Below are 21573 nucleotides of genomic sequence, written 5' to 3'. Positions count from 1 at the left end.
TGTTGAGATTAGAAAGACCGGAAATGTAGGGAAGGCAGAGGATAGAAGAGTTCCTCTGCCTTCCCTACATTTCCGGTCTTTCTAATCTCGACAATTCTCTCCGGCCCTTAGACATCAAGCTTACCTTCCGCCAGACTAACACTCTTCGCACTAATCTCGTTCATACCTCTCCTCTCTCTACAGATGTTCCTGGTGTCTACTCTATTTCTTGCTCCTCCTGTCCTCTTCAATACTTCGGAGAAACTGGTCGATCTCTTTCTGACAGACTTAGGGAGCACAAAAATAGTGTTAGGCTTGCCGACACTAACAATGCTCTTTTCTGTCACATCAGAGATCATAGCCATCCTATTGATTGGTCTTCTGCTAAAACTGTCTTCCCTACTTCCAACTCGAACAGTTGCCGTCTAGTTGAATCCTCTCTAATACACAACTCTCCTTGTATGAACCTTAGCCCTGGCTTCGTCTCTGTAGATGCCTTCCTCTCCCACTACATTGTAAAATGCTCCAAACTTCAGAACACCCGTGACTTAACCTGAATCCTCATTTTTTCTTTCTTTTTCTTCTTCCTCTTCCCCTTTCCTCTTTCCTTTTCTCCTCTGGGTTGTCTTTCTTTCTCCTGTCTCGTGTTTGTTCCTTCTTCATTTATTTTATTTCACCACTTCCCCTTTCACGCACCTCTGTGCGCTTGCTCTCCTTCTGTGGGCATCTAGCTCTCTTGCAGTGCTCCCCTTCCTTTGTTTTTGACTGGCTCGTCATCCTTATTTCCCACTTCTACCACTACTACTACCTCCTCTTCTTCTACTACTACTACTACTACTACAACTACTGATGAAATTAAGACACATGTGCAGCTTCTAGTTGTCTTTGTTGTGGACGTTTCGCCATCCAGTGGCTGGCTGGATGGCGAAACGTCTACGATGGTGATACCCGGGTGTTGTGCATGTGTCTTAATTTCATCTTGTCGGTATTATATACAATTCTTGTACTACTACTACCTCCACCTCTTCTTGCCTATATATAGCCGTCCTGCTCCACCTCTGTTAGTGTGACTTTGTCAATGGTCCAAGTCGGACCGAAACGTCGTCGTAAGCTTCTCTCTTTTATGCGCGGGTTATTTGTGTATCGTTCCAGTCACGGTATTGTGCCTTTTTGTTATTTATATCTTTGGCAGATTAACCACCACCACCGGATGTAGACGAAACGAAATGTAAACTTTGCCAGATGGACTATTATCACACCCTACGCCATTATGTACTGGAATGCGAAAAAAAATTAATTCAGAGAACTCACTCAGAAATGTTCAAGAAATGTCGAAGTATTTTATCCACGGTGGTATATTATTATAATCAAGGGGGAAGCGCTAAACCCGTAGGATTATACAGTGCCTGTTGGGGATGTGAAAGGTATTCAGGCTTAATTCAAGGAACTGGAGCACAGATCCAATTCCCTAAATCCAGAGCACCTCACCACCATCAAGGAACCTTCCTTGAGGGGACGGTGGTGTATTACAAACCATTCTGGAAGAATACCCTGATTCTTCTCACTGTAAATAAAGCTAATATTTGTATTAATAACTTATTGCAATTGTCAAGTGTGGACGTGTGAATGGTTCATTACTTTTGTAACTTGTTCGGCTACCAAAACTGTGGCCTAGTCCCTGGATCCATTATGTATCTGTAAATCTTTTTGACTACCGCCCACAGGATGGGTATGGGGTACATAATAAAGATACTAAACAGGTCAAATTCACATTCAAATATTTGCATTTCTCTATATACTCTAGGAACACAATATAGTTTACATATAATAAGACACTGGTAGGCACAAAAGGGAAACACTGGTATGCAATGCATTTCGGGATAATTAAAATTGAACTAAAGCACTAACTTTGGCTTATCCTAGGTAATTTACACTACATAATGCGTACCCGTACCTAAATATACTTGCTTACTAAGGATTGAAACTGGTGATTAGAAAGTTCAATCACGTACAGGTACACAAATTATCATACATAACAGCGTATGTGTAGATTACCTAGGATAACCCAAAAGAGACAGTGACTTATTACCACTGGAGTCCTTGACTTATTTCCGTTAATAAATTATAAACCTGCATGAGGCACTAAAGGCAGCTCATGCCGTCTACCAGGTCAAACCATATTACTACCACTAGTAAGTTTATTCAGGTATACACAAATACAGTTACATAGATTATCACACATAGCAGCATGTGTGTAGAGAACCTAGGATAACCCAAAAAAGTCAAGACAGAGTGACTTACTTCCATTGGGATCCACTATCAAAACTAAGTACACTAAACCCACAAGAGATGTTAAATACTTAAGCCCAACATCAAGGAGACGGTTTTCAGCAAGAGTCCATGGGCACTGTTCATTAGAATTACGAATATGTAGCAAATGAGTGTCTTTGGGCTAGTGTCCAGGGCGATTCAAATATTAAGGTTCAAGCCACGTTAACAGTCACAAAAGACTGTTAGCCCCTTAGTTATTACCAAGTGACAACCATCCCCCCCTACTCCCTCCCACTAGTAACAACTAACTTATTCACCCCCAAACACCCCTCCACCAGCAAACCCCCGACCCTTCCCATAACGATCTTCCCCCTCCCCACAAACAACCACTGCCGTCATCGATCTCCCCTCCCCCCAGGTCAATGGCGCCATTTAGCCATGGAGGTCAAGAATAGTGGCGCCACTAGTCATTCCTCTGCCATCCACCACACCATCAACACCACTCCTCCAGTTCCATCAGCATGTGGTAATGTAACAAAAAAAAATTGGATTACTCCAATTTCATGGTGATTTTTGACAGATCAGCTTTGAAAATATTTTAGCAATTTTTCTTTCTACAAATTGTTGAAGGAAGCATTCTAAATAATACAAAACTTCAAACTATTGCTTACGGCAGTTCATGAATGATGCCCATACTTTTATCTTTACAGACGTTATTTTGGCGTGTTCCTGCTGGTTATGACATCTCTGTAGACTTGCATTGCAGCTCACCACACAACAGCTGCCCACAACATTGAAAATATCTTCAACCTACAAGATTCGATAAACTTAAGAGCATTAATTAAAATGTAATAAATGAAGTGTCTTTCTTTATCATAGCAAAGAAATGTTCAAGGAACACACAAAAAGAATTTTGAGACAAGCCTCAACTGCTGTATTTGTCAGCAGGACATCATTCACACAATTCGGGAGCTTTAAGCTCGGGAAAAAAAAAAAATATACCTACCCCAACCCTACTACTAATAATAATAATGAGGCGGATAGCCTCAATACTGCCATTAGTAGTAGTCTGAGGTTTGATACTTTTTAAATTTCATGACTGTTTGTATTGTCAGGAAGTTAATGTACATGACAGTCGCAACACTTCAGCGTACACAAGTCTGTTAGAAGACTATTAGAACACTGGAGACAGGGTGATTCCTCCTGACAAGACATTCTTCTGAAATTAAAGTAATTGGAAGGTAAACTCCGTAACAAATACTATAACCTAGCCAAACCTACTCCTAATATACCTTAAATAGTTTCACTGGAAAAAAAAAAATACCTTTAGTAGTGCAAGTTGACTTTCATCGACCTGTCCCCTGAATCAGAGGATAAAAGTCAATCAGGTCTGAGAGTTTACCGCTTCCCCCCCCCCCCCCAATTCAAACTTTTACACACAAGCGAAATTTTATTTGGGTAAATGTGCATAACTATAAAGATATTACCCGTAGGGGTTATACACAGCTTGAATGTTAGGCTGCCTATCAGGTTTGATCCAAGGAAGGGGAGGGCACTTACCAGTAGTTGCATCACGATACCTTCACTAGTACAAAGACACCCCTTGAGGGGCATCCAAATTTAACATGAAGATAGTTAGAAGTGTTGGAGAAAGTGTTATCTTAATGATCCTATGTCCCTCAGCACACTAGGCTAACAACCAACATTACGGGTTATCTAACCAGTTTGGAGTTTCACCGTATACCACTATGCTAGCCCGAGTTCATAACCTACTTTACCTGTCAGTTATGGCTGGCATCCTAGGCATAACTTAAGGACCACTACATTCAAGCCCCCACACTACCACCACTTTTTTTTTTGGGGGGGGGGGGGTTTCTAACCCAGCAGTGTCAATAATCCTGTCCTAATACCAATCTAAATCACGCCCATAACTATACTAATTAGCATCAGATGCTAGTGAATCCTTTCTGCCGACTAACATTTCACTTCAAATCAGAGGTTCTCTTTTCATCATTAACGTCTGCTGCCAGAAGCGTTAGACTTCACTACTTACAAACTATCAAAATAATCAAACCAACTGCAATTCATAGGAACCTGAACACCGCTTAGATTTTCCATAATGATGAAACTGTGTAAACTCCAGTGTATCAATATTTAACTTTGCACAGTTTGGCCAAAGGCATAAAATACGTAGAACACCCACCACAACCACTACCCAAAGCCCGAAACCCACCAACATCCCCACGGAAACCACGTGCAATAACAGATTCCACACAGCTTCTGAAGGTCGTTGGTGGGTTCCAAGGCCCACAGTTCTACGTAGTCTATGCCTCCGGGGGAGATTACTCTCCCCTGCTATATGCATTCATAATGCATATAGCAGATTCTCCAGCTCTATACTTAACCTAACTACCTAAATATATAAAATCATTTACAGTAAACTGATGAAAACCAATGGAGAAAATTCGAGACGACCTGTTGGTTTCTCTTGGACCAGTATCAAGTCAGACCAAGGGTCAAAAAGTATAATGGACCACAAGACAGGTCGCAAAAATCATGGAGGGGGAGGGGTGAAATTACAAAAGACGTCAGGCGACCAAGTTTCAAAAAACAGTAGAAGCAGTATAGTCAGTAGCAGTAGTAACAACAATAGCAGTATAGGTAGCTGTAGTGATACTGGTCCTGTGGGGAGCAGCAGCAGGATAATACTGCACCACCTCTTGGGGCCCTTAACAACAACAGTTTGGTGTGTCATGGGCGCCAACACATGGTGTGTGATTCTCTCCTCCTCTATCTATATATATATTAGTGATGCAGATTACATGGTGAGTTTAAATATGTGGCCTGTAGTTATAATTTTTCTCTTGACATATGCAAGACATCACCATCCCTGTAGAAGCCATTATTATTAGATGTACTAATTATATTTTGTTGTTGCAGAAGTACTATGAAGATTTTATGTTCAATAAAGCCTAGAGATAAGGCCTGTGTTTCTATCACAACAGTAGCACTGGTAAGATCTGCGGTAATACCAATGGTGGTAGTATCAGTACTGGTAATAACAGAAGTGCTGGTAGTCAGTCTAGCAGTAAGTCCTGGTAGTAGTGGAAGTAGTTGTAACAATAATAGTAGTGGTAGAAGTAACATTAATAGTGGTAGTAGTAACATTAATAGTAGTGGTAGTAGTAACATTAATAGTAGTGGTAGTAGTAACATTAATAGTGGTGGTAGTAGTAACATTAATAGTGGTGGTAGTAGTAACATTAATAGTGGTGGTAGTAGTAACATTAATAGTGGTGGTAGTAGTAACATTAATAGTGGTGGTAGTAGTAACATTAATAGTGGTGGTAGTAGTAACATTAATAGTGGTGGTAGTAGTAACATTAATAGTAGTGGTAGTAGTAACATTAATAGTAGTGGTAGTAGTAACATTAATAGTAGTGGTAGTAGTAACATTAATAGTAGTGGTAGTAGTAACATTAATAGTAGTGGTAGTAGTAACATTAATAGTAGTGGTAGTAGTAACTATTCGTAGCCGAAATAGTGTCAGTACAAAAAACATTGGGGAAATTGCGACAAGTTAACCTTCAATAATGAAGTTCAACATGAGCTTACAAAAGACAAAAAAAAAAAAAAAAAAATTCCAATATTCCCATTGGCCAATGTTAGGTAAGAAATTAGAGGTGATAAATGGTTCTGAAAACCGACAAGTTGAAGATTGAAACACTTGTGCAACATATGGGAATCTTTATTAAGGAAACTTTCCGCCACACAGTGGCTTCATCAGTCCAATACAAAGGAGAAATGGGTAAGGAGAGGAGGAATTGAAGGTAATCAGTCCCTCAGCCTGTGTTCAGTCCATCACTCTTGTAGAAAGTACTTTACCCATTTCTGCTTTATATTGGACTGATGAAACCACTGTGTGGCGAGACTTTTTCTTAATAAAGATTACCATATGCTGCACAAGTGTCTCAGTCTTCAAGATGTTAGAAGTAAATAAAAAGTCTGGCTAAGAGACTGATCATCTATCAAGGTTGGAAGGTACATCTCAAAATTAACCCTCCAATTTAGTCTCCTGGACTGTTGTCGCCTCTGTAGTCGACAGATAAAGCCTACTCCCCAAGCGAAACATTTCATGAATAATGATACATGTAACAATGTATCTTACCAATTTGGTTTTGTACACCATTTATGTGGAAACATAATGCAAGTTAGAAAAATCTGGTCCAGGAAAAAAAGGTATCAAAACTAAGGCCAGGTGCAGTCGACAGTGGTCTCGAAACAACCCGATTTCCTCATCAAGCGTCAGTTTTGTGAATTTAGTAAACAAAGCAACATTAGACTTGCCAAAGGCATAAAATACGTAGAACACCCACCGCAACCACTACCCAAAGCCCGGAACCCACCAACATCCCCTCAGAAACTATGTGCAAAAACAGATTCCACACAGCTTCTGAAGGTCGTTGGTGGGTTCCAAGGCCCACAGTTCTATGTACCCTATGCCTTCGGGGGAGAGTACTCTCCCCTGCTATATGCATTCATAATGCATATAGCAGATCCTCCAGTTCTGTACCTTACCTATCCTACTTAACACCACCTAAATCTATAAGGTATTCTGACAGTAGAAACTGGAGTATGCAGCATACGCCAGGAATAGGGCTTACTAATTTGCAGAGCAGTGGCGGCGCAAAGGGAGGGGATGAAGGGAGGTGAAGGTAAGAACAAGGGGGGTCTAGGCAAGTTCAAGGGGGGTCTAGGCAAGATCAAGGGGGGGTCTAGGCAAGATCAAGGGGGGTCTAGGTAAGATCAAGGTGGGTCTAGGCAAGATCAAGGGGGTCTAGGTAAGATCAAGGTGGGTCTAGGTAAGATCAAGGTGGGTCTAGGTAAGATCAAGGGGGGCCTAGGTAAGATCAAGGGGGTCTAGGTAAGATCAAGGGGGGTCTAGGTAAGATCAAGGGGGTCTAGGTAAGATCAAGGGGTGTCTAGGTAAGATCAAGGGGGTCTAGGCAAGACAAGGAGGTCTAGGCAAGATCAATCAGTCTACAAAGTCTCTAAATATATACTGTATAACCCAATTTCAAAACATGCTGCTCCCCCCCCCCCAAGACGCTCTAATACAGACTCTGGAGTCATACCTGGAGTTTACCTGGAGAGAGTTCCGGGGGTCAACGCCCCCGCGGCCCGGTCTGTGACCAGGCCTCCTGGTGGATCAGAGCCTGATCAACCAGGCTGCTACTGCTGGCTGCACGCAAACCAACGTACGAGCCACAGCCCGGCTGGTCAGGAACCGACTTTAGGTGCTTGTCCAGTGCCAGCTTGAAGACTGCCAGGGGTCTGTTGGTAATCCCCCTTATGTATGCTGGGAGGCAGTTGAACAGTCTCGGGCCCCTGACACTTATTGTATGGTCTCTTAACGTGCTAGTGACACCCCTGCTTTTCATTGGGGGGATGTTGCATCGTCTGCCAAGTCTTTTGCTTTCGTAGTGAGTGATTTTCGTGTGCAAGTTCGGTACTAGTCCCTCTAGGATTTTCCAGGTGTATATAATCATGTATCTCTCCCGCCTACGTTCCAGCGAATACAGGTTTAGGAACCTCAAGCGCTCCCAGTAATTGAGGTGTTTTATCTCCGTTATGCGCGCCATGAAGGTTCTCTACATTTTCTAGGTCACCAATTTCACCTGCCTTGAAAGGTGCTGTTAGTGTGCAGCAATATACCAGCCTAGATAGAACAAGTGACCTGAAGAGTGTCATCATGGGCTTGGCCTCCCTAGTTTTGAAGGTTCTCATTATCCATCCTGTCATTTTTCTAGCTGATGCGATTGATACAATGTTATGGTCCTTGAAGGTGAGATCCTCAGACATGATCACTCCCAGGTCTTTGACGTTGGTGTTTCGCTCTATTTTGTGGCCAGAATTTGTTTTGTACTCTGATGAAGATTTAATTTCCTCGTGTTTACCATATCTGAGTAATTGAAATTTCTCATCGTTGAACTTCATATTGTTTTCTGCAGCCCACTGAAAGATTTGGTTGATGTCCGCCTGGAGCCTTGCAGTGTCTGCAATGGAGGACACTGTCATGCAGATTCGGGTGTCATCTGCAAAGGAAGACACGGTGCTGTGGCTGACATCCTTGTCTATGTCGGATATGAGGATGAGGAACAAGATGGGAGCGAGTACTGTGCCTTGTGGAACAGAGCTTTTCACCGTAGCTGCCTCGGACTTTACTCTGTTGACGACTACTCTGTGTTCTGTTAGTGAGGAAATTATAGATCCATCGACCGACTTTTCCTGTTATTCCTTTAGCACGCATTTTGTGCGCTATTACGCCATGGTCACACTTGTCGAAGGCTTTTGCAAAGTCTGTATATATTACATCTGCATTCTTTTTGTCTTCTAGTGCATCTAGGACCTTGTCATAGTGATCCAATAGTTGAGACAGACAGGAGCGACCTGTTCGAAACCCATGTTGCCCTGGGTTGTGTAACTGATGGGTTTCTAGATGGGTGGTGATCTTGCTTCTTAGGATCCTTTCAAAGATTTTTATGATATGGGATGTTAGTGCTATCGGTCTGTAGTTCTTTGCTGTTGCTTTACTGCCCCCTTTGTGGAGTGGGGCTATGTCTGTTGCTAAATCCACAAGATTATGCTACTGAAAATATTTTTGGGAATTCAAAGCATAAAATTACTTGGCCAGGTCCTCTACAACCCTACTGAAAATAGGGAATTGTGGTTAGTTAAACATTCCACATTTCTGAGGAATTGTTACTGATTTTCTGGCTATAATATGTTTTGCCTAAGGAAAATTTATCCCGTCATGTGAATCTAAAACTTGGCTGTGTAGTTTTAAAAAAATAGGTTAGACAAAAGTGGTTGAGATTTGGACCTGTCTAACATGGGTCAATAGGCCTGCTTCAGTGCTCTTTTTTATGTCTTAATAATGGATATGCCTGATTTAATAGGCTTTCCTTACACCCGGCATCAAGACCTTTGCCATTACCCTCATCACACTAAACTGTCTTAGTATAATTATTAACCCGGTAGATTAATTAACACAGAATTACCCAATCAAGTATGCCCAGTATGGGCCAACAGGCCTACTGCAGTGTTCCTCCTTCCTTATGTTCTAAGTCAGGATGACATTATGACATTTTCATTACGATATTTATACTACCCCAGGATGCGACCCATGCCAGTAGTCCTGCTGCAGTGTTCCTCCTTTATGTGAACAGTGCCAATGGATATAAAGGAAAAGGAACATGCCCACTTGTGCCCGGGACCGAATCCCGGTTCTCCAGTTGACGCCACTACCAACTGAGCTATGATACATCACTTACACATTTCATCTCTGTTTCCTACACTCTTGCGGATGGGTATAGGCTGCATGATAAAGATATTAGACTAAGACTTCCTAAAATCTAATCAGTCTTCAGTTCTAAGATTTACAACCCATTTCCCCCATTTTTATCTCCACCCCATTCAAGGTAACCTATCTCCTGGCCAGAGATGTTATCTCTGGTCGGGAGATAAGCTAATACTTCCCACTAAACTACTTTTGATATCAATTCCTTACAATCTTTCCTATACTCTCCCCACCACCCTCCCACCTAATACAATTACTATCTGCTCCAATAACCAAACTTAGTGGACTTATAACCTGGAAATACCTTACAAGTGGGCCCCGCCCACCTCTGACAACGTCTCCAGCTGCTGCATCTCCACATACCTGGAGTAACCCTCTCCAGGTATATCCAGGTATAACACTTATGGGTCAGACCATGTACTAGTGCGGTTGTCTCCATTCCTCAGACTAGTCAATGTTGCTGTGTTGATCACTGTTGCAGCAGTCAGACGCAGCAATTACCACACCTGGAACAATTTAACCATTAACATTACACATATATACACACAAACATTATAACCATCAACATTACACATATATACACACAAACATTATAAAAACCATCAACATTACACACACACACAAACATTATCATGTAATATAAACTAATAACATTACTGCCTGACTGATATTACCAATAATGTTTAACATAGTAAAACTATCTTTATTTTCTTTAATCAATATCGCTTACATATCAACCTGATGATTAACAATTTGTTTACATGGAAGTTTATATCTGGATCACAAGGTGCAAGTTACTTGGATCAAGAGACTAAGTTATTTTTCAATAATGGAAAAAAAAATAACCCAGAACTACATACACCATTATGGGTTATGTAACGCCTAGTGTGAGAGTTATTGTTTGATCAGAGGAAGGGGAATAGCTCCAGTTCCTCGCATCAAAACCCCTCCACTAAAATCAGCTACCCCCCCCCCTCCAAAACATTAGACCCCAATGAAAATTAAGATTAAAATAATAATTTAGTAACCAAACTGATGGCGGGGACCAGGAGTTACAGCTCAACTCTGCTGTTGTACTTACAAACACGTCAATACTTACGTTATTTAGGTGTATTAAAGAGGCTGAGGAAACAGTAAGGCCGGCAGGAGGAAGAACTAGAAATCTCTCCCGTACGACCACTGAAGTTCAACTGACCTTGAGCGACCTTGAGGTTCGTCACTGTCTTGACCTTCACTATAACGCCATCACTGATAACCGAACTAACTCTGACTACCATCACTAGATGGCACTACTACACCATCCCCTAGATAATGTAATAATATAATAAATATTATCTTTATTTACTACAAACTCATGTACAAGGTATACAGACCATTGCTGACATAAATGACATACTACTATATAGAAAGCCGCTTGTTATGCTGAGCATTTCGGGCAAATTAGGTCAGTTTTGTCCCAGGATGCGACCCACACCAGATGGCACTACTGTAGCCATTAATAACTTCACAACAGCAGTGACAAACATTGACTGGCACACTGAGCTAGAAATCTATACAGATATTGACGAAAGTATTAATAATTTTCTAAAAAGACCCAATACCTCTATAACAAGCACTGCCCTAAAAAAAACTGAACAGATGACAGCTAAGAGACTGAACAGTCCCTGGCTAACACCCAGCATCCTCAAATCCATAAATACAAAGCACCTATACGAAAAACATATACGAAAACATATACGAAAAACATATACGAAAAACAGTACAGAATGGGTCTCACATAACCAGAGACCAAACAAAACGTTGCTCGTCAATCCTAACCAACCTGATAAGGGCAAAAAATTGTATTATGAGAACAGATTATCCAACTTAAAAGGTGATATAAAAAAAGACCTGGAAAACCCTATCAGAAATTCTAGGAACAAAAAAGATATCACGAAACAGCGCAATTGAACTAACAAAGCCAGATGAACCCCAACTCCCACCAACTGAAACAGCAAACAGACTCAATGATTTCTTCTCCACCATAGGATAAAACCTTGCCAATAAAATCCCAAGCTCAAATACCCCACCCAATGACTACCTCACTGGCAACTACCCGAACACACTGTTCCTAGCTCCGACTAACCCAACAGAAATCTCCCTTATTATCAACACACTAAAAACCCTTTATATACAAAAAAGTGTCGCAAGTGCTGTCACCGTTTAAACATTGCAGCATTCTTTAACAAATCCATCGAATCCTCTACCTTCCCTACAGTTCTCAAAATAGCGAGGGGTCACCCCGATCCATAAAGGAGACCAAACATACCTGAATAACTATAGGCCAATATCCAACTTACACCCTCTCTAAAATCTTCGAAAAATTAATTCATAAGCGAATCTATTCCTATCTCATCTCCCGCAGCATACTCAACCCCTGTCAGTTTGGGTTCAGGCCTAATAAAAATACGAATGATGCTATTATACACATGCTAGAACAAATATACACTGCACTAGAGAAAAAGAAGTCCCACTGGGAATCTTCATTGATTTACGTAAAGCTTTTGATACAGTTGACCACGGCTTGCTCCACATAAAATTGTCGCACTATGGTAAAAGAGGGCACTCCCTCAACTACCTAAAGTCATACCTCAGCAACAGAAGCCAATATGTGTACACAAATGGAGCAAACTCTTCCGCACAATCAATGACAGTTGGTGTCCCACAGGGAAGTGTCCCTGGCCCTCTTCTCTTTCTCGTTTACATAAATGACCTACCAAATGCATCGCAACTACTCAAACCCACACTATTTGCAGATGACACTACATACGTCTTCTCTCACCCGAGCTCAGTCATGCTAGCCAATACTGTGAATACCGAATTACAGAAAATATCTACCTGAATGAAGACTAACAAACTTACTCTCAACATTGACAAAATCTACTTCATTCAGTTTGGTAACAGAGCTACAGATGTCCCTCTTAACATAATGATAAACGGATCACCTATCACAAAGCTCACAGAGGGAAAATTCTTAGGAATCCACCTTGATAATAGACTCAAATTTCAAACACATATACAACAAATTTCCAAAAAAAATTCCAAGGCCGCAGGCATACTATCGAAGATACGGTACTATGTTCCACAGTCAGCCCTCCTGGCCCTATATCACTCACTTATTTACTCCTATCTCACCTATGGAATTTGTGCATGGGGCTCAGCAACAATAAACCATCTCAGACCATTAATTACCCAACAAAAGGCTGCAGTCAGAATGATAACAAATTCCCACTACAGGCAGCACACTCCACCAATATTCAAAACTCTAAACCTACTCACCATACAAAACATCCATACTTATTATTGCACCTACTACATACATAGAACACTTAACTCGGATATAAACCTTCCCCTCAAACGTCTCCTTACCAACCTCAACAGAACACATGACCATAACACAAGGTACAGATCACTCTTTGATATTCCTCGTGTCCATCTCACACTATGTAAAAACTCAATGCACATAAAAGGCCCAAAAATCTGGAATTCACTACCTGTGAATATAAAAGAAACACTGTTTATAAATTCAAGTCTCTTCTTAAAAATCACTTACCCACAACCAAATAAATACTGAATAATTGTATCTCATAAATGTTTAACCTGTGACCTAATCACACTGTTATTTTTAATTAAATTACGTAACAGAATAGTACTCCATTCTACTGAATGCACAGCAACACAGTAAATGATCATATGATCTGTCTTTGAAATACTCATTTGTGCTTAATTGTTAACTGTTTACAAAAATGTTACCACTGAATATATCATTGCTTAGTTAATTTTAAGTTAATTTTCAGCCTGCCTATAATGCTCTGCATACAAAGGGCTTTGGCATGTTACACTTAACCTCTGTATTTCCTTGTACTTCTATGTTTCATGTTCAAATAAATAAATAAATAAATAAATCATTATCAGTACTACTCATGGTGGAGCGCTCAACCCGTGGGGGTCATGCATAGGGAGTGATTTTCGTGTGCAGGTTTGGTACTAATCCCTCTAGGATTTTCCAAGTGTAAATAATTCCCCTTGCATTCTAGGGAGTACAGGTTGAGGAAATTTAAGCGTTCACAGTAACTGAGGTGTTTTATCGCAGTTATGTGTACGGTGAAGGTTCTCTGTACATTTTCTAGGTCAGCAATTTCATCTGCTTTGAAAGGCGCTGTAAGTGTGCAGCAATATTCCAGTCTAGATAGAACAAGCGACTTGAAGAGTATCATAGGCCTGGCATCCCTAGTTTTGAAGGTTCTCATTATCCATCGTGTCATTTTTCTATCAGATGCGATTGATACAATGTTATGGCCTTTAAAAGGGAGATCCTCTGATATTATCACCTCCCGGGTCTTTTACATTAGTTTTCCGCTCTATTGTGTGGTTGGAATTTGTTTTGTACTCTGAAATATTTTTAATTTCTTCATGTATTCCACATCGGAGTAGTTGAAATTTCTCATCATTGAACTTCATATTATTGCCTGCGACCCATTTAAAGATTTGGTTGTCCGCCTGGAGTCTTGCAGTGTCTTCAATGGAGGACACTGTCATGTAAATTCAGGTGTCATCTGCAAAGGAAGACACAGTTGCTGTGGTTTACATCCTTGTCTATGTCAGATATGAGGATGGGGAACAGGATGGGAGCGAGTACTGTGCCTTGTGGAACAGAGTTTTTCACCGTAGCCGCCTCAGACTTTACTCTGTTTACTACTACACTTTGTTCTATTTGTTAGGAAATTTAAGATCCACATACCAACTGGTTTAAGAATAAAAATAAATGACGTTGAATTGAAGGCAGAACCTCACACATAAAATCATCTTATCTCTCAATATTAACCAAATTAGCCAAAATATCTGCTAATTAGTTTTATTATGTAACCTCCTGGCTTTTAATTCTGCCAATCCATAAAATATTATCACCTGCACCATTACTTGTAAGGTAAATTTTGTGTGCAATTTCAAGATTATTTTACCGAACCCTACTCCACCTTACTACCTCTCACTTGTATTAAGTTAAAATAAGATTGTAAAACAGTTAACCACTATTTCTTGTCTAGTTTTAAGTATAGTTACTGTGTACTATTATCTTATCTAGTTTTAATTAGTTACTGTGTATTAGGATTAGTTTGCCCAAAATGCCTCGGCATGATAGTGGCTATCTTTGTACTTAGCAAATCAAAATTGTAATTACACATTGCAACCTTTACAAAGAAATAAACTTTACTGTTATTCCTTTATCATATGAAGGGGAGATTATTGTACCACTAGTACTCTACATGAAGGGCAGATTATTGTACCACTAGTACTCTACATGAAGGGCAGATTATTGTACCACTAGTACTCTACATGAAGGGGAGATTATTGTACCACTAGTACTCTACATGAAGGGGAGATTATTGTACCACTAGTACTCTACATGAAGGGGAGATTATTGTACCACTAGTACTCTACATGAAGGGGAGATTATTGTACCACTAGTACTCTACATGAAGGGGAGATTATTGTACCACTAGTACTCTACATGAAGGGCAGATTATTGTACCACTAGTACTCTACATGAAGGGCAGATTATTGTACCACTAGTACTCTACATGAAGGGGAGATTATTGTACCACTAGTACTCTACATGAAGGGGAGATTATTGTACCACTAGTACTCTACATGAAGGGGAGATTATTGTACCACTAGTACTCTACACGAAGGGGAGATTATTGTACCACTAGTACTCTACATGAAGGGGAGATTATTGTACCACTAGTACTCTACATGAAGGGGAGATTATTTTAACATTCAGGGAAGTGCTAAAACCGTACGGGTCATAATAATAACAAATTGGCCTATGGGTCGTACATATGGGTTAGTGTTAAATTCACGTGGGAAATTTAAGCCATTTAGGGGTGTTCCTGCTGCTGTTTTATACTTTGCCACTTACATAGATGAACCATTTAATGTTCCATTTACATATCTTTGGCTTGCATAGCAGATATAATAATCAAGGGGAGCGCTAAACCAGTAGGATTATGCAGCGCCTGTGGGGGGGGGGATGTGGAAGGTATTCAGGCTTAAATCAGGGAACCGGAGCACAGATCCAATTCCCAAGATCAAGAGCCCCTCACCAACATCAAGGAACCTTCCTTGAGGGGAGCTTGCATAGCAGCTTTCAAATTGTCAACGTATGTAATTGCTTCAGCATTGGACCTATTATCTTCTATCATGTTTGGTCTACAGGATACCCATGTAGTGGAAGTCTGCTATGACTTTTCAAAGACCAGGTTTATCAGACCATAATCCTTCCCATTATATTATTATTATAATCAAAAAGAAGCGCTAAGCCACAAGGGCTATACAGCCCTTCCCATTATAGACCCATGTCTTTTACTAGTTCCATTTGTAAATTAACGGAACATATTGTTAGCAGGAGACTAATGTGATACCTTACGACAAATAGCTGTATATCTTCCCCCATCAGTTTGGATACAGAAACGGCTATTCTACTGCATATCCTCATTACATACTGCAATGGCTTTACCAAAGGTCGGTTTCTTGTGGCACCATTTTATTGACTTATAGCTTACAATACAACTTGGCATATATCTTCCTGTGGCATACAAGGCCAACATCCACTTTTTCTTAAACCCATAATGATTGGTCGACACTTTTGTATTCAGATCAATAACAGCTTCTGTTCAGACTGTGAAAATGTTAGCAAAATGTTGAGTATACCAGTTTCATACTTTTTTTTTTCAACAAGTCGGCCATCTCCCGCCGAGGCAGGGTGACCCAAAAAGAAAGAAAATCCCCAAAAAGAAATTACTTTCATCATCATTCAACACTTTCACCTCACTCATACATAATCATTGTTTTTGCAGAGGCGCCTAGCTACAACAGTTTAGAAGCATATATAAAGATATATAACATATCCCTCCAAACTGCCAATATCCCCAAAACCCTCCTTTGAAGTTCAGGCATTGTACTTCCAATTTCCAGGACTCAAGTCCAGCTATATGAAAATAACCGGTTTCCCTGAATCCCTTCACTAAATATTACCCTGCTCACACTCCAACAGCTCGTTAGGTCCCAAAAACCATTCGTCTCCATTCACTCCTAACACACGCAAGCACGTTTGCTGGAAGTCCAAACCCCTCGCTTACAAAACCTCATTTACCCCCTCCTGTCAGTAGGGTTACCGAATTCCTAATGTAATATATTTGTGTAGTATATCGTAAGTTGTATAACCCATATTATATATATAGGATCCCTTCAGCTAGGGTGTGACTGGTTTGTGACGTCACCAGGCCATGCCCATATGAGTAGGATATGAGTGGTCTCGCCCTCACTTTGTCCTCAGGCACAGACAAGAACAGGTAGGCTGGGCTATCTTCCCTCACGACTCTGCCAATACAGTGTTACCACCCAACCAAGTGTGTATTACTTCAACCGTCATATCTCCAAGGAATCCCACGCAATACTCCCTCCAACCTTTTCGAGGATGACCCCTACCCCTCTCTCCATGTCATTCTACTTTGATCCATCTCTCTAAATGACCAAACCACATCAAAAACCCCTCTTCAGCCCTCTGACTAATACCTTTATTAACTCCACACCTTCTCCTAATTTCCACACTCCGAATTCTCTGCATATTTACACCACACATTGCCCTTAGACAAAACATCCTCACTGCCTCCAACTGCCTCCTCGCTGCAGCATTTACCACCCAAGCTTCACACCCATATAAGAGTGTTGGTACCACTATACTTTCATACATTCCCTTCTTTGCCTCCATAGATAATGTTTTTTTTGTCTCCACAGATACCTCAATGCACCACTCACTTTTTTTTCCTTCATCAATTCTATGGTTAACCTCATCCTTCATAAACCAGATTCCTGCGGAGCTCTGGCCTGGGTGCAGAGCTCCTGAGCAGAGACTTCGAGCGGAGCTGCTGCTGGGGTGCAGGGCTCGGGAGAAGGCTGCTGAAGTCTCTGGAGGAGACTGTTGGAGGCATTGGGCAGAGTACTGGCTTGGCGCAGTACTCGTGCTGTGTAGGTCTTGGGACCTGTGGCTTAGTTCCTGTGATGAACTACCCTCTGAACTATATTTTCCGACAATGCCATGGAAATGCTGTGCGGAATGTCTTTTCCACTGTAATGTCTGGCCTGCTGGGTGACCTTGAAAATGGCACTATAAGACTCGCATGCCACTTACACCCATACTGCGTGTGTCCAGTGAGGTAAATGTCCCTTCCTCGACTTTCCTATTCACCGGTATCCCTTAGCTCGTCGCCATTATCTACATATGGGATAAGGGCGAGTTTAACCGATCCAGGCTAAACAGCACTCCAAGCCAGCCAGTGAAGGCCAAGTTACACTGCAGTTACATCTCTTCTGAATCCCAGAATGCCTTTGTGAACGTTCTACAGTGTTCCGGCCGTACCTTCGGTGTTGTTAGAACTCTTGTGTGTGAGTTGTGACATACCTAGTGAAATACTGGAATTAGTTTTCCGTTTTGAAAGGCTAGTACCTGGTAACTCCTTTGGAGATGGCTTTTTAACTGTAACAAGCCAGAGGTTCATCTATAAACACATTAAGTTTGTGCTGATTTATTTGTCCACAGAGTGAAAATTTGTCTGTCATTCCTAGACACGTGTGCTAGCTGTGTTAAGTGCTGCGGGTTTGGAGTAATTAACGAGTAGTGCAATATTGGTAACTCTCGAGACGACTGTGGCCCCGTGAATGACCTTGAAAATCGCACTGCGACCTGCAGGCCACTACACCCATATTGCCTGTGTCTAGCGAGGTGAATATCCCTTCCTTGTCCCTTCTATTCGCCGGTATCCTTTAGCCCATCGCCAGTGTGAAACTCCTGTCAGCTATGAGTATAGCTGATAGTGTTGACGTAGATGATGGTGAAGGCAGATTTGAAACATATTTTAGTAAACAGGCTCGGAAAAAAGAACGAGGCTTCCAGAGAAAGCTTGCTGAAAGCAATACAGTGGGCGCACACCCTCCCAAAGCTGTCAGGTTAGATTTCCCTAACAACACTGATCAAGAGACCAAGTGTAACTGGTTTTTCGAAGCTAGTACAGACAACCTAGAGAAAACGATCAAGTTTGTCCACGATGAGGATAACTACGTCTTTGTGACTAATGAATCAGCATTTATAGACAAACTTCTCACTGGCGAATATGCCAACATCAAACTCCGAGCAGCCCCACCAAGGGCACATAAAGTGCTTATTGTCATCTACAACGTCAACAAGCACTTGAATCCTCAATATCTGGCGTCAGAGCAAGTTGCAAGCCCTCGTCGACTTTCCAACGGTCTGATATTAGTAGGTAAGACACATAGGCAACAGTTAGGCAACTTTATTCCGAAACGTTTCACCTACACAGTAGGCTTCTTCAGTCGAGTACAGAAAGTAGGCAGGAACAGTAGAGATGTGAAGACGATGTAATCAGTCCATCACCCTTGAAGTCGTAGAATTTGAGGTTGTCAGTCCCTCGGCCTGGAGAAGTTCAGTTCCATAGTCAGGAACTATCTGAAGATCAAGCGACAGTGCGGAGACTTAAATACTGTCGGAAGGAGAGGTGCAGAGTAGTAGTAGTAGTAGTGAGAATGTAACCACTGAGAGGTCAGGTCCCTCTCAGATCCAACAGTTCTCACTTGGAAGGGTTGTCTAAGGCGTTATCTGTACCAAGAGGCCATGTGTTGCAGTGTCTGACAAGATGAACATCAAAATGGTATACAATACCGACAGGTTGGTAGGTAAGACACATAGGCAACAGTTAGGCAACTTTATTCCGAAACGTTTCGCCTACACAGTAGGCTTCTTCAGTCGAGTACAGAAAGTAGGCAGGAACAGTAGAGATGTGAAGACGATGTAATCAGTCCATGACCCTAGAAGTCGTAGAATTTGAGGTTGTCAGTCCCTCGGCCTGGAGAAGCTCAGTTCCATAGTCAGGAACTATCTGAAGATCAAGCGACAGTGCGGAGACTTAAATACTGTCGGAAGGAGAGGTGCAAAGTAGTAGTAGTAGTAGTGGGACTGACAACCTCAAATTCTACGACTTCAAGGGTGATGGACTGATTACATCGTCTTCACATCTCTACTGTTCCTGCCTACTTTCTGTACTCGACTGAAGAAGCCTACTGTGTAGGCGAAACGTTTCGGAATAAAGTTGCCTAACTGTTGCCTATGTGTCTTACCTACCAACCTGTCGGTATTGTATACCATTTTGATGTTCAGCGGTCTGATATTAGCTGAGTGGACTGGCCAGGGGACTCTGCCACGCTATATTCACTCCCGCGCAGCCCTCAACAGACGCTATTACATTGCATTGTACAGACCTCCTCAACGTCGATGTTATAAGTGTCAACGCTGGGGCCACATTGCCAGGAAATGCCCATCTAAGTCACACTGGTGTGCAGTGTGTGCCAATGCTCATCCTTCTAAACGGTGTTATGATATGATCAAACAGCAACAGACTGTGGCTAAACAATGTATCAATTGTAAGACCTCAGGAGTCACAGCAGCTCATGCTGACTGCAGTGTGAGGGCTGATCGCATCGCAGCCAACCGCACTTCACCCTGTCCCCCTCATAATGACTCCCCAGGACTACCAGGTACCTCGGGTCTGAATACTGGCTCATGCCTGCCCTCAGACAATGGGGTTGAGCACCTCACCTGGGGAGCACGTCAACAGACACCCATCACGTCGGCTGTCAATACCAGCCTAGCTGAGTCAGCTGACAGTCAGCCAAGGAGCTCAGCTGACCGGGACTTCACGTCTCCAGATGTTTCAAGTCTTGCTGCTGTGGTATACAACCTGATGTCGCGCATAAAAGTACTGGAAACAACAATTTCTCCTGAAACAACAACTTGAACACAAAGAAAGATGTGTAGAGTGTACCAATAACAAGATTGTCACAATTTGTGAAAGCAAGTATAAGGTTGCTGAACAAGGTGGTGGTGGTGTTCTTAATCACAGTAATGACGAATATAATACTTGTGTTGATAACTGTAGTGAGCATCATAATGAAGGCTATGGTGTCAATGATGTTAGTAATAGTGATGACCGTAATATAAGTGGTAGTGAAGAGTGTGATGAGGGCAATGGTGTCTATAATGTTAGTAATAGTGATGAGCGTAATATAAGTGGTGGTGAAGAGTGTGATGAGAGCGGTGGTGTCTATAATGTTAGTAAAAGTGATGAGCGTAATATAAGTGGTGGTGAAGAGTGTGATGAGAGCGGTGGTGTCTATAATGTTAGTAATAGTGATGAGCGTAATATAAGTGGTGGTGAAGAGTGTGATGAGAGTGGTGGTGTCTATAATGTTAGTAATAGTGATGAGCGTAATATAAGTGGTGGTGAAGAGTGTGATGAGAGCGGTGGTGTCTATAATGTTAGTAATAGTGATGAGCGTAATATAAGTGGTGGCGCAGAGTGTGATGAGGTTAGTCACATAGACATTAATGTTGAATACAATACTGTTGATAAATGTAATGAACACAATGTTGGTAGTGGCGCTGGTGATGAGAGTTGTAGTGTCGCGTGTAATGTTAGTGGAGGAGGGAATGTGAGTGGTGGTGTCACCTATCATACATTCACACATAAACAGTGTCGTGCTCTGGGTTTACAAAGACTCCCACGAGGCCTTACAACTGGAAGTGCACTTACAAAACTCATGGACAAGGGTAGCACTGTTGACATTGATAAGGTCCTGCTATTTATATGAACAATTTTTTCATTATGCTGAGAAACTCGAGATGATCCCAGGACTACTATAATGGATCAAAACTCGCATAAACTTTCTATATTAAGCTGGAATATTGCATCACTTAGAAAAAGACTTCCTGACCTTCATCATAAAGTAACCACCGAACCCATTGATGTTGTGTGTCTACAAGAGTGCAGAGTCCCTGAAAAATCCCAACCCCC

General features: G+C 41.6%; 2 long non-coding RNA genes across 4 annotated transcripts in view; one reads left to right on the top strand and one right to left on the bottom strand.

Moving 5' to 3' along the window:
- Nucleotides 1–3110, top strand: part of LOC128696338 (uncharacterized) — a 42887-nt gene extending 39777 nt beyond the window's left edge. Inside the window, exons 3-4 of the long non-coding RNA XR_008408152.2 lie at nt 2669–2776; nt 2961–3110. This is a non-coding gene — a long non-coding RNA (uncharacterized lncRNA). The remainder of the gene's footprint in view (nt 1–2668; nt 2777–2960) is intronic.
- Nucleotides 1–11581, bottom strand: part of LOC128696336 (uncharacterized) — a 28953-nt gene extending 17372 nt beyond the window's left edge. Inside the window, exons 1-4 of one of the 3 annotated variants that reach the window (XR_011392920.1) lie at nt 11567–11581; nt 10710–10914; nt 9974–10116; nt 2922–3060 (exon numbers count right to left, since the gene is read on the bottom strand). This is a non-coding gene — a long non-coding RNA (uncharacterized lncRNA). Of the gene's footprint in view, nt 1–2921; nt 3061–9914; nt 10117–10709; nt 10915–11566 lie in introns of all 3 variants that reach the window. The other 2 variants (XR_011392919.1, XR_011392918.1) reach the window with 2 other exon arrangements.
- Nucleotides 11582–21573: the final 9992 nt, after the last annotated feature.

Source organism: Cherax quadricarinatus, chromosome 39, assembly GCF_038502225.1.
Source record: "Cherax quadricarinatus isolate ZL_2023a chromosome 39, ASM3850222v1, whole genome shotgun sequence".
NCBI lineage: Eukaryota > Metazoa > Arthropoda > Malacostraca > Decapoda > Parastacidae > Cherax > Cherax quadricarinatus.
The sequence above is the reverse complement of the archived record's forward strand: the minus strand, read 5'-3'. Positions and strand labels throughout refer to the sequence as shown.